This window comes from Salmo trutta, chromosome 14 (genome assembly GCF_901001165.1).
Source record: "Salmo trutta chromosome 14, fSalTru1.1, whole genome shotgun sequence".
Classification (NCBI taxonomy): Eukaryota; Metazoa; Chordata; class Actinopteri; order Salmoniformes; family Salmonidae; genus Salmo; species Salmo trutta.
In genome coordinates, this window is record NC_042970.1 from 24,609,867 (window position 1) to 24,621,621 (window position 11,755).

Below are 11,755 nucleotides of genomic sequence, written 5' to 3' on the forward strand. Positions count from 1 at the left end.
CATGGTAAAATACATGAGGGAATACTTTTAAGGGTACTCTGGTCAGAGCAAAATTCAGTTGTAGGTAAGGTAACCGAAAAAGGTTGGGAACGACTGGCCTAGTGAGTGGCTACCTAGTCAAAAGTCCTGATATTGCCACTACTACAGATGGGATTGCAAATGTTCATAAACGAATGCAAAACAAACCGCTTTCCAAACGTGGAAAAGGCTATAAGGACACGCCTGACACCCAAACCTATTTCATTTAAGAATGTATTAAAATTAGGTTAAGATAAGGTTAGGTTTTGGCTAGTCGGTGTAAGCGTTAGCTGTGACCTTATAGTCTGTCCCTCCAAAGGTAAGCTATCTTTTGTTGGAACTTTTGTCCATTTATTAGCAGAAGACATAAAAACATGGCCAGAATTCCATAGTTCCAAGGTGAGCATGGTAAGAACTGTAAGAGATACACTATATATGCAAAACTATGTGGACACCCCTTCAAATTAGTGCATTAGGCTATTTCAGCCACACCCGTTACTGACACATGTTTGAAGTCGTGCACACAGCCATGCAATCTCCATACAAACATTGGCAATAGAATGCCCACTGTCACAAGATGCCACTTTACCGAAGAGTCAGTTAGTCAACATTTCTGCCCTGCTAGAGCTGCCCCGGTCAACTGCAAGTTCTGTTATTGTGAAGTGGAAACGTCTAGAAGCAACAACTGATCAGCCACGAGGTGGTAGGCCACACAAGCTCACAAAACGGGACTGCCGAGGGCTGTAGCGCGTACAAATTATCTGTCCTTGGTTCCAACACTCACTATAGAGTTCCAAACTGCCTCTAGAAGCAACGTCAGCACAATACCTGTTCATCGGGAGCTTCGTGAAATGGGTTTCCATGGTCGAGCAGCCGCACACAAGCCTAAGATCACCATGCACAATGCCAAGCATTGGCTGGAGTGGTGTAAAGCTTGCCACCATTGGACTCTGGAGCAGTGGAAATGCGTTTTCTGGAGTGATGAATCACACTTAACCATCTGGCAGTCCGATGAATTAATCTGGGTTTGGCGGATGCCAGGAGAACGCTAATTGCCCCAATGCATAGTGTGAACTGTAAAGTTAGGTGGAGGAGAAATAATGGTCTGGGGCTGTTTTTCATGGTTCGGGCTAGGCCCCTTATTTCTAGTGACGGGAAATCTTAACGCTACAGCATACAATGACATTCTGTGCTTCCAACTTTGTGGCAACAGTTTGAGGAAAAGCCCTTTCTTTTTTCAGCATGACAATGCCCCCGTGCACAAAGTGAGATCCATACAGGTCCATACAACACCATCGAACACCTTTGGGATGAATTGGAATGCCGACTGCGAGCCAGGCCTAATCGCCCGACCTCACTAATGCGCTTGTGGCTGAATGGAAGCAAGTCCCCGCAGCAATGTTCCAGTGGAAAGCCTTCCCAAGAGAGTGGAGGCTGTTATAACAGCAAAGGGGGACCAACTCTATATTAATGCCTATGATTTTGGAATGAGATGTTCGACGAGCAGGTGTCCATATACCTTTGGTCATGTAGTGTATTTTATATGGTATTTAGACACTCACATAATGATATAAAATGTAACTTCTTTACATCAAGTTTCCCAGTAAAACTAAGTTCATTGCGTGGACAGGAAGAAAGAACTCCCTGGGAAAAACAGAGATGGTGGGGTATGTCTCATGATTAACAAATCCAGGCTGTATCACATCCGGCTGTGATTGGGAGTCCCATAGGGCGGCGCACAGTTGGCCCAGCGTCGTCCAGGTTTGGCCGGGGCAGGCCGTCATTGTAAATAAGAATTTGTTCTTAACTGACTTGCCCAGTTAAATAAAAAAATGGTGGTAATGTACAGGAACTTAAGTCCTTTTGTTCTCTCGATCTGGAATACCTCACCATCAAATGCCGACCGCATTACCTCCCAAATGATCATTTTCTTTGGTCATTGTCCCTGCCATGTATATTCCCCCTCAAGCCGACACTGCAACGGCTCTCAAGGAACTACACTGGACTTTGTGCAAACTGGAAACCGCATATCCTGAGGCCGATTTTATTGTAGCTGGGGACTTTGATAAAGGAAACATTCCAGGAATTCTATCAACACAACTCCTGTACTCCACTCGGAGAGAACACGCTTTACCATTGTTACTCTCCTTTCCGGGATGGCTACAAGACCCTCCCTTTGGCAAATCAGACCACGCCTCCATCCTGCTCCTCCCCGCCTATAGGGAGAAACGTTTTAGCAGGAAGCACCCATAGTAAGGACTGTTCAACATTGGTCTGACCAATCGGAATCTAGACTGGAAAATGCTCCGGGTCACCTTTGAGAATAGTATCGACGTACACACTGACTCGGTGACTGGGTTCATCAGGAAGTGCATATTGGATGTTTTTCCTACTGTGACGATTAGAACTTATCCAAACCAAAAACCGTGGATAATTTCAACATGAACCACCGCATTTAACCATGGCCAGGTGACTGGGAATATGGTTCTGTACAAACAACCCAGCTATGACCTCCGTAAGGCAATCAAAGAGGCAAAATGACAGTACAGGGACAAAGTGGATTCTCAATTCAATGGCTCAGACACGAGACGCATGTGGGAGGGAATCCAGACATTCATGGAATATAAAGTGAAAGCCAGCTCAACACCTTCACCCGTTTTGAACAAAACAACACAGAGCCACCGACGTGGGCTCCCGCCGCTCAAGAGGACTCTGTGCTCCCGATCTCTGTGGTCAACGTAAGTAAGATATTCAAGCTTGTTAATCCTTGCACGGCTGCTGGCCCAGACGGCATACCAAGCGGCATCCTCTGAGCATGTCCAGACCAGCTGGCTGGAGTGTTTACTTGCATTCAATCTCTCCCTATCCCAGTCTGTTGTCCCCACTTGCATCAAGATGTCCACCGTTGCTCCTGTACCCAAGAAAGCGAAGGTAACTGAACTAAATGAGTATTGCCCTGTAGCACTCACTTTTTGGAGTCACTTTTACTGTAAATAAGAATAGAATGTTTCGAAACACTTCTACATTAATATGGATGCTACCATGATTACGGATAATCCTGAATGAATCGTGAATAATGACGAGTGACAAATATCATACCCCCAAATAATTCTAACCTTCCCAAGTTTTTTTTGGGGGGGGGGGGGTTCCTTCCTCTCTGGCAACTGAGTTAGAAAGGACACCTGCATTGTTGTAATGACTGGATATATTGATACACCATCCAAAGTGTAATTAATTAAATTCATCATCTCATGAAACATGGGACCAACGCTTTACATGTTGCGTTTTATATTTTTGTTGAGTATACATATTGTGTTCTCAAATCAAATTAAATTGTATTTGTCACGTGCTGAATACAACAGTTGTAGACTTTTACCGTGAAACAATTAGAGAAAGCTAAATGACTATCGCCACGTAGCACTCCGTCATCATGAAGTGCTTTGAGAGACTAGTCAAGGATCATATCACCTCCACCCTACCTGACACCCTAGACCCACTCCAATTTGCTTACTGCCCCAATAGGTCCACAGACGACGTAATCACACTGCACACTGCCCTAACCCTTCTGGACAAGAGGAATACCTATGTACGAATGCTGTTCAATTACAACTCAGCATTTAACACCATAGTACCCTCAACCCCGCCCTGTGCAACTGGGTCCTGGACTTTCTCACGGGACGCCCCCAGGTGGTGAGGGTAGGAGACAACATCTCCACCTCGTTGATCCTCAACACTGGGGCCCCACAAGGGTGTGTTCTCAGCCCTCTCCTTTACTCCTTGTTCATCCATGACTGTGTGGCCATGCACGCCTCCAACTCAATCATCAAGTTTGCAGACGACACTACAGTGGTGGGCTTGATTACCAACAACGACGAGATGGCCTACAGGGAGGAGGTGAGGGCCCTCAGAGTGTGGTGTCAGAACAATAACCTCACACTCAATGTCAACAAAACAAAGGAGATGATCGTGGACTTCAGGAAACAGCAGAGGGAGCACCCCCCTATCCACATCGACGGGACAGTAGTGGAGAAGGTGGAAAGGTTTAAGTTCCTCGGCGTACACATCACGGACAAACTGAAATGGTCCACCCACACAGACAGCGTGGTGAAGAAGGCGCAACAGAGCCTCTTCAACCTCAGGAGGCTGAAGAAATTTGGCTTGTCACCAAAAACACTCACAAAATTTACAGATGCACAATCGAGAGCATCCTGTCGGGCTGTATCACCGCCTTGTACGGAAACTTCTCCGCCCACAACCATAAGGCTCCAGAGGGTAGTGAGGTCTGCACAACGCATCACCGGGGGCAAACTACCTGCCCTCCAGGACACCTACACCACCCGATGTCACAGGAAGGCCAAAAAGATCATCAAGAACAACAACCACCCAAGCCACTGCCTGTTCACCCCACTATCATCCAGAAGGCGAGGTCAGTACAGGTGCATCAAAGCTGGGACCGAGAGACTGAAAAACAGCATCTATCTCAAGGCCATCAGACTGTTAAACAGCCATCACTAACATTGAGTGGCTGCTGCCAACATACTGACTAAAATCTCTAGCCGCTTTAGTAATTACAAATGGGATGTAATAAATGTATCACTAGTCACTTTAAACAATGCCACTTTATATAATGTTTACATACCCTACATTACTCATCTCATATGTATATACTGTACTCTATACCATCTACTGCATCTTGCCTATGCCGTTCGGCCATCGCTCATCCATATATTTATATGTACATATTCTTATTCATTACTTTATACTGGTGTGTGTATGAGGTAGTTGTGAAATTGTTAGATTACTTGTTAGATTTTACTGCATGGTCGGAACTAGAACCACAAGCATTTCGCTACACTCGCATTAACATCAGCAAACGTGTATGTGACCAATAAAATTTGATTTGATTAGATTTTTACTTACGAGTTGTTTCCCAACAATGCAGAGTTAAAAAGTAAGAAAATGTGCAAATAAAAATAGTAACACAATAACGAGACTATATACAAGGAGTACCAGTCACAAGTCAATGTGCAGGGGTACAAGGTAGTTGAGGTAATATGTTCATGTAGGTTGGGGTAAAAGGCACTCTGGATAGAGTAGCAGCAGTGTGTGAAAGTGTGTGGTGTGTTGGAGTGTCAGTGTAAGTATGTGTGAGCATGTGGATAGAGTCCGTGCAAGAGAGTGATTGGGGAAAAAAAGGGTCAATGCAGTAGTCCAGGTAGCCATTTGATTAATTGTTAAGCAGTCTTATGTCTTAGGGGTAGAAGCTGTTATGGGTGCCTTTTGGTCCCGAACTTGGCGCTCTGGTACCGTTTGCTGTGTGGTAGCAGATTGAACAGTCTATGGCTTGGGTGGCTGGGGTCTTTGGCAATTTTCCAGGCCTTCCTCTGACACCGCCTGGTATAGAGGTCCTGGATGGCAGGGAGTTTGGCCCCAGTGATGTACTGGGCCATCCACACCACCCTCTGTAGCGCCTTGCGATAGAGCGCTGTGCAGTTGCCATACCAAGTGGTGATGCAGCAAGTCAAGATACTCTCGATGGTGCAGCTGTAGAAACTTTCGAGGATCTGAGGGGCCATGCCAAATCTTTTCAACCTAAGTGGGAAGAGGCACTGTTGAGCCTTCTTCACGACAGTGCTGCTGTGAGAGGACCATGTTAAGTCCTTAGTAATGTGGAACTTAAAGCTCTCTACCCACTTCACTACAGCGTTGTCAATCTGTTTTGGAGTGTGCTCGCCACTCTGCTTCCTGTAGTCCACGATCAGCTCCGTTTTGTCTTTCTGACGTTGAGGGAGAGGTTGCTGTTGTTCTGGCACCACACTGCCAGGTCTCTGACCTCCTCCCTGTAGGCTGTCTCATCGTTGTCGGTGCTCAGGCTTACCACCGTCGTGTCATCAGCAAACTTAATGATGGCATTGGAGACGTGTGGCCACACAGTCATGGGTGAACAGGGAGTATAGGAGGGGACAAAGCACACACCCCTGAGGGGTCCCCGTGTTGAGGGTCAGTTAGGCAGATGTGTTGTTACTAGGGCTGGGAATTTCCAGGGACCTCACGGTATGATATTATGAAGATCGTGAGATCTTACAATTGTCTGCTGCAGAGGAACAAGAGAGAGCCATGAGAAAATGAGTTTTGATCAGTCATGGAAAGAAAACTGCTGAAAAATAATTGGCTACCTATTTAAAAAGATTAGAACAAGCTACAGTATGAATGAAAAATACTGGCGTTTTGGTACAGGACAGCCGACTACTACTGCGCTGTAGTCAATGAACGGCATTCTCACATAAGTATTCTTCTTGTCCAGGTGGTAGAGAGCAGTGTAGAGTGCAATAGAGATTGTGTGATCTGTTGGGGTAGTATGCGAATTGGATTGGGTCCAGGGTGTCTGAGATGATGGTGTTGATGTGTGCCATGACCAGCCTTTCAAAGCATTTCATGGTTACAGATGTGAGTGCTTCGGGACGATAATCGTTTAGGCAGGTTAAATCAAATCAAATCAAATTGTATTTGTCACATGCGCCGAATACAACAGGTGTTTTCACCGTACAGTGAAATTCTTACTTACAAGCCCTTGACCAGCAATGCAGTTTAAAGAAAATACCCCAAAAAAGTAAGAAAGAAAAGTAAGAGATAAGAATAATAAAGAGCAGCAGTAAATAACAATAGCGGAGCTATATACTGGGGCTACCGTTACAGAGTCAATGTGCGGGGGCACCGGTGTTGAGGTAATTGAAATAATATGTACATGTACAATTGAAATCGGAAGTTTACATACACTTAGGTCATTAAAACTCGTTTTTCAACCACTCCACAAATTTCTTGTTAACAAACTATAGTTTTGGCAAGTTGGTTAGCACATCTACTTTGTGCATGACACAATTAATTTTTCCAACAATTGTTTACAGACAGATTATTTCACTTATAATTCACTGTATCACAATTCAAGTGGGACAGAAGTTTACATACACTAAGTTGACTGCCTTTAAACAGCTTGGAACATTCCAGAAAATGTCATGGCTTTAGAAGCTTCTGATAGGCTAATTGACATCATTTGAGTCAATTGGAGGTGTACCTATGGATGTATTTCAAGGCCTACCTTCAAACTCAGTGTCTCTTTGCTTAACATCATGGGAAAATCAAAAGAAATCAGCCAAAATTGTAGACCTCCACAAGTCTGGTTCATCCTTGGGAGCAGTCTCCAAATGCCTGAAGGTACCACGTTCATCTGTAAAAACAATAGAACTCAAGTATAAACACCATGGGACCACGCAGCCATCATGCCGCTCAGGAAGGAGACACGTTCTGTCTCCTAGAGATGAACGTACTTTGGTGCGACAAGTGCAAATCAACCCCAGAACAACAGCAAAGGACCTTGTGAAGATGCTGGAGGAAACAGGTACAAAAGTATCTACAGTAAAACAAGTATCTACAGTAAAACAAGTCCTATATCGACATAACCTGAAAGGCCGCTCAGCAAGGAAGAAGCAACTGCTCCAAAACCGCCACAAAAAAGCCAGACTACGGTTTGCAACTGCACATGGGGACAAAGATCGTACTGTTTGGGGAAAAGTCCTCTGGTCTGATGAAACAAAAATAGAACTATTTGGCCATAATGACCATTGTCATGTTTGGAGGAAAAAGGGGAGGCTTGCAAGCCGAAGAACACCATCCCAACCGTGAAGCACGGGAGTGGCAGCATCATGTTGTGGGGGTGCTTTGCTGCAGGAGGGGCTGGTGCACTTCACAAAATAGATGGCATCATGAGGAAGAAAAATTCTGTGGATATATTGAAGCAACATCTCAAGACATCTATCAGGAAGTTAAAGCTTGGTCGCAAATGGGTCCAAGCAAACTTCCATAGTTGTGGCAAAATGGCTTCAGGACAACAAAGTCAAGGTATTTGAGTGGCCATCACAAAGCCCTGACCTCAATCCTATTGAAAATGTGTGGGCAGAACTGAAAAAGTGTGTGCGTTCAAGCAGGCCTACAAACATGACTCAGTTACACCAGCTCTGTCAGGAGGAATGGACCAAAATTCACCCAACTTATTGTAGGAAGCTTGTGGAAGGCTACCCGAAATGTTTGGCCCAAGTTAAACAATTTAAAGGCAATGCTACCAAATACTAATTGAGTGTAGGTAAACTTCTGACCCACTGGGAATGTGATGAAAGAAATAAAAGCTGAAATAAATCATTCTCTCTGCTATTATTCTGACATTTACATTCTTAAAATAAAGTGGTGATCCTAACTGACCTAAGACAGGTAATGTTTACTAGGATTAAATGTAAGGAATTGTGAAAAACTGAGTTTAAATGTATTTGGCTAAGGTGTATATAAACTTCAGACTTCAACTGTAGGTAGAGTTATTAAAGTGACTATGCATAGATGATAACAACAAAGTGGCAGGGGGGCAATGCAAATAGTCTGGGTAGCCATTTGATTTGGTGTTCAAGAGTCTTATGGCTTGGGGGTAGAAGCTGTTTAGAATCCTTTGGACCTGGACTTGGCACTCCGGTACCGCTTGCCGTGCGATCATTTTTAGAGACTTCCCCTGACACTGCCTGGTATAGATGTCTTGAATGGCAGGAAGCTTGGCCCCAGTGATTTACTCACCTCTGTAGTGCCTTGCGGTCGGAGGCCGAGCAGTTACCATACTAGGCAGTGATGCAACCAGTCAGGATGCTCTCGATGGTGCAGCTGTAGAACCTTTTGAGGATCTGAGGATGCTGTTACGGAATGCTTAGCAGGACAGGAAAAGGGTCCAATTCATGCACTTATCAAGGGACATCCCTGGCGGACTCCCTAAACACAAATGCTTTGTTTGTAAATGATGTTGGAGTGTGCCCCTGGCTCTCCGTGAATAAATAACCTGAAAATCGTGCCGTCTGGTTTTCTTAATATAAGGAATTATTTATTATTTTTACTTTTGATACTTAAATATATTTTATCAATTACATTTACTGTTGATACCTATGTATATTGAAAAACAAAAACTTTTAGACTTTTACTTAAGTAGTATTTTACTGGATGACTTTCACTATTACTTGAGTCATTTTCTATTAAGGTATGACAATTGAGTACTTTTTCCACCACTGGTCCTTAGGAACAGGGACAATGGTGGTCTGCTTGAAACATGTTAGGATTACAGACTGGGACAAGGACATGTTGAAAATGTCTGTGAAGTCACTTGCCAGCTGGTCTGTTCATGCTCTGAGAATATGCCCTGGTATTCTGTCTGGCCCAGCGGCCTTGAGAGTGTTAACCTATTTAAAAGTCTTACATCGGGCCTCCCGAGTGGCGCAGTGGTCTAAGGGACTGCATCGCAGTGCTAGCTGTGCCACTAGAGATCTTGGTTCGTGTCTAGGCTCTGTCACAGCCGGCCGCAACCCATGGTGGCGCACAATTGGCCCAGTGTCGTCCAGGTTAGGGGAGGGTTTGGGCGGCAGGGATGTTTTTGTCCCATCGCACTCTAGCGACTTCTGTGGCGGGCTGGGTACAATACATGCTGACACAGTCGCCAGGTGTACAGTCTTTCCTTCGACACATTGCAACTGGCTTCCGGGTTACGCGGCATTGTGTCAAGAAGCAGTGCCGCTTAGCTGGGTTGTGTTTCGGAGGACGCACGGCTCCCGACCTTCGCCTCTCCCTAGTCCGTACGGGAGTTGCAGCGATGAGACAAGACTGTAACTACCAATTGGATACCACGAAACAGTAGGGGCTCTCATGCCTGGCTCAGTGTTGTTTGCGAGCATTGAAGTCGTTCAGCTCATCTGAGAGATTTGCATTACTGGGCAAATCACTGATGGTTTTCCCTTTTTAATCCGTAATAGCCTTCAAACCCTGCCACATCTTACACCGGGTCTGACAGTGTGTCAGACCCGGTGTAGGATGTTAGAGCTAGAAACACAAGCATTTTGCTGCACCTGCGATAACATTTGCAAAACTGTGTACATAACCAATACATTTTTATTTGATAATGAAAAAAAGTAATTCATACTTTTAGCATTCAAATGTATCTTATATCAATTTGGGCTACTCCGTTTTCGGTCAAAATGACATGCCTAAAAGACAATGTATTTTCAACCACATTTTCATCATTTTTAGTTACAGTAACCTCAATGTGGCAATGGACATGTTTACTCATTTTAAATGTCATTAAATACTGCTACATTAATTAGCCTTAACTTTAGGCTAGTTAACGTATTACAAAAGTCATATTGAAATGTGTTTGGTTGACAATGCAAGCAACTATCAACATTTAAAGGAGATGCTAATGCTTGGATAGTTTCAGCTGAGCCACTGGCTTAATCCTATTCTTTCATTTTTATTTGTGGTTTACTTGGAGACGTGAATCCAACATAACTTGTGGACAAGTTAACAAATGCTAATAGGTTATTTATTGTATTGCTAAAGTGATATTGAATTGTGTTTGGTTGTCAATACAACCAAATATCAACATTTAAAGGAGATCTTTTGTGTCACTGACTTAGTCTGGCTATAATTCCAGTTTCTCTACAAATTAAAAATTGATTATGTTGGATTCACGTCTCCATCTCAACCAAAGTTAAAGTGACTAAATGTAACTAAATAAAATCAAACTTCAAATGCACTTTAAATGAAGTTTGATTTAGTGCTATTCTTTAAAATTGCTTTTTGATTGAGATGGAGACGTGAATCCAACACATTAATTATTATCTTGAAGATTACATTGGAAATCAACCAAAGCTTGAAACCCTAGGCCTATATGTATTGTCTAGTTTTAGTTGTACCCTGGGTTGAATTGAAACAACAGCTGTTGATGACTTCGCAAATACTAAATAGGACAAAATAGTATAATTGATGATATATGACTTACCTATCCGTTGGAATGACTTCAATAGCAACAGTGAATCTATTTCGTTATAAAAACGTATCAATTCACATAATAGCACATTGGTAGTAGTCCGTGACAAATATCAAAGCGAAGCAGGGCTGGGCTTTGTTAAAACCCTGGATGGGAGATCAGAAGTATAGCTGTAGATAAATCAGCCCTCCAGTAAGAGGTGCTGTCTGTCCAGACTGTTTTATTTCTGATAATGGATAGAATGTTGAAGATCTTGTGTTGTTTCAAAGGTACAAATTCAACCTATTTTATACAAGGTTTGTGTATGTTGAAAATTGATTACCATGATGACACACTCCTGTGGTTGAAATTTCATCCTTAAAACAGCAGTTTATGTTGATACATTTTTTCCAAATCTAATGTATTTTTCACAAAACATTGATAATTACTCCAGGGCCAGGTATCATGCTGTCAGCATTGAAGATTGATGACAACCGTGGAGATGTGTAAGCTAAATGTGTTTTCTATAACGCTATATGTCATCACCATACTGATTTAATTGTGCAGCTCAATTCTGATATATAGGCCCTATGGGCAATATTAGGCTAGGCCTACTAGGCTACAATGCAACATAGGCACTATAATATACAAACATATAGGAATTAATAGTCGATTAAATCATACACTTCAAGTCTGACTATTGACTATTCCACGTATCAAATTCAGAATAGGGCAACAAGTGGAGTTTGGTGGAAATAATAGTGAATATGGGGAATAAATACAAAATGATGTGGGAAAAGGCATAATTGGTGAGAATCTCCATTGGAGATGTCTCAGATCATCAGGTGGATGTAGTAAATTGGTTGTCGCGTCAACTGCGCTCCCACCGCCCGCTATAATTCGCCTTTATATTCA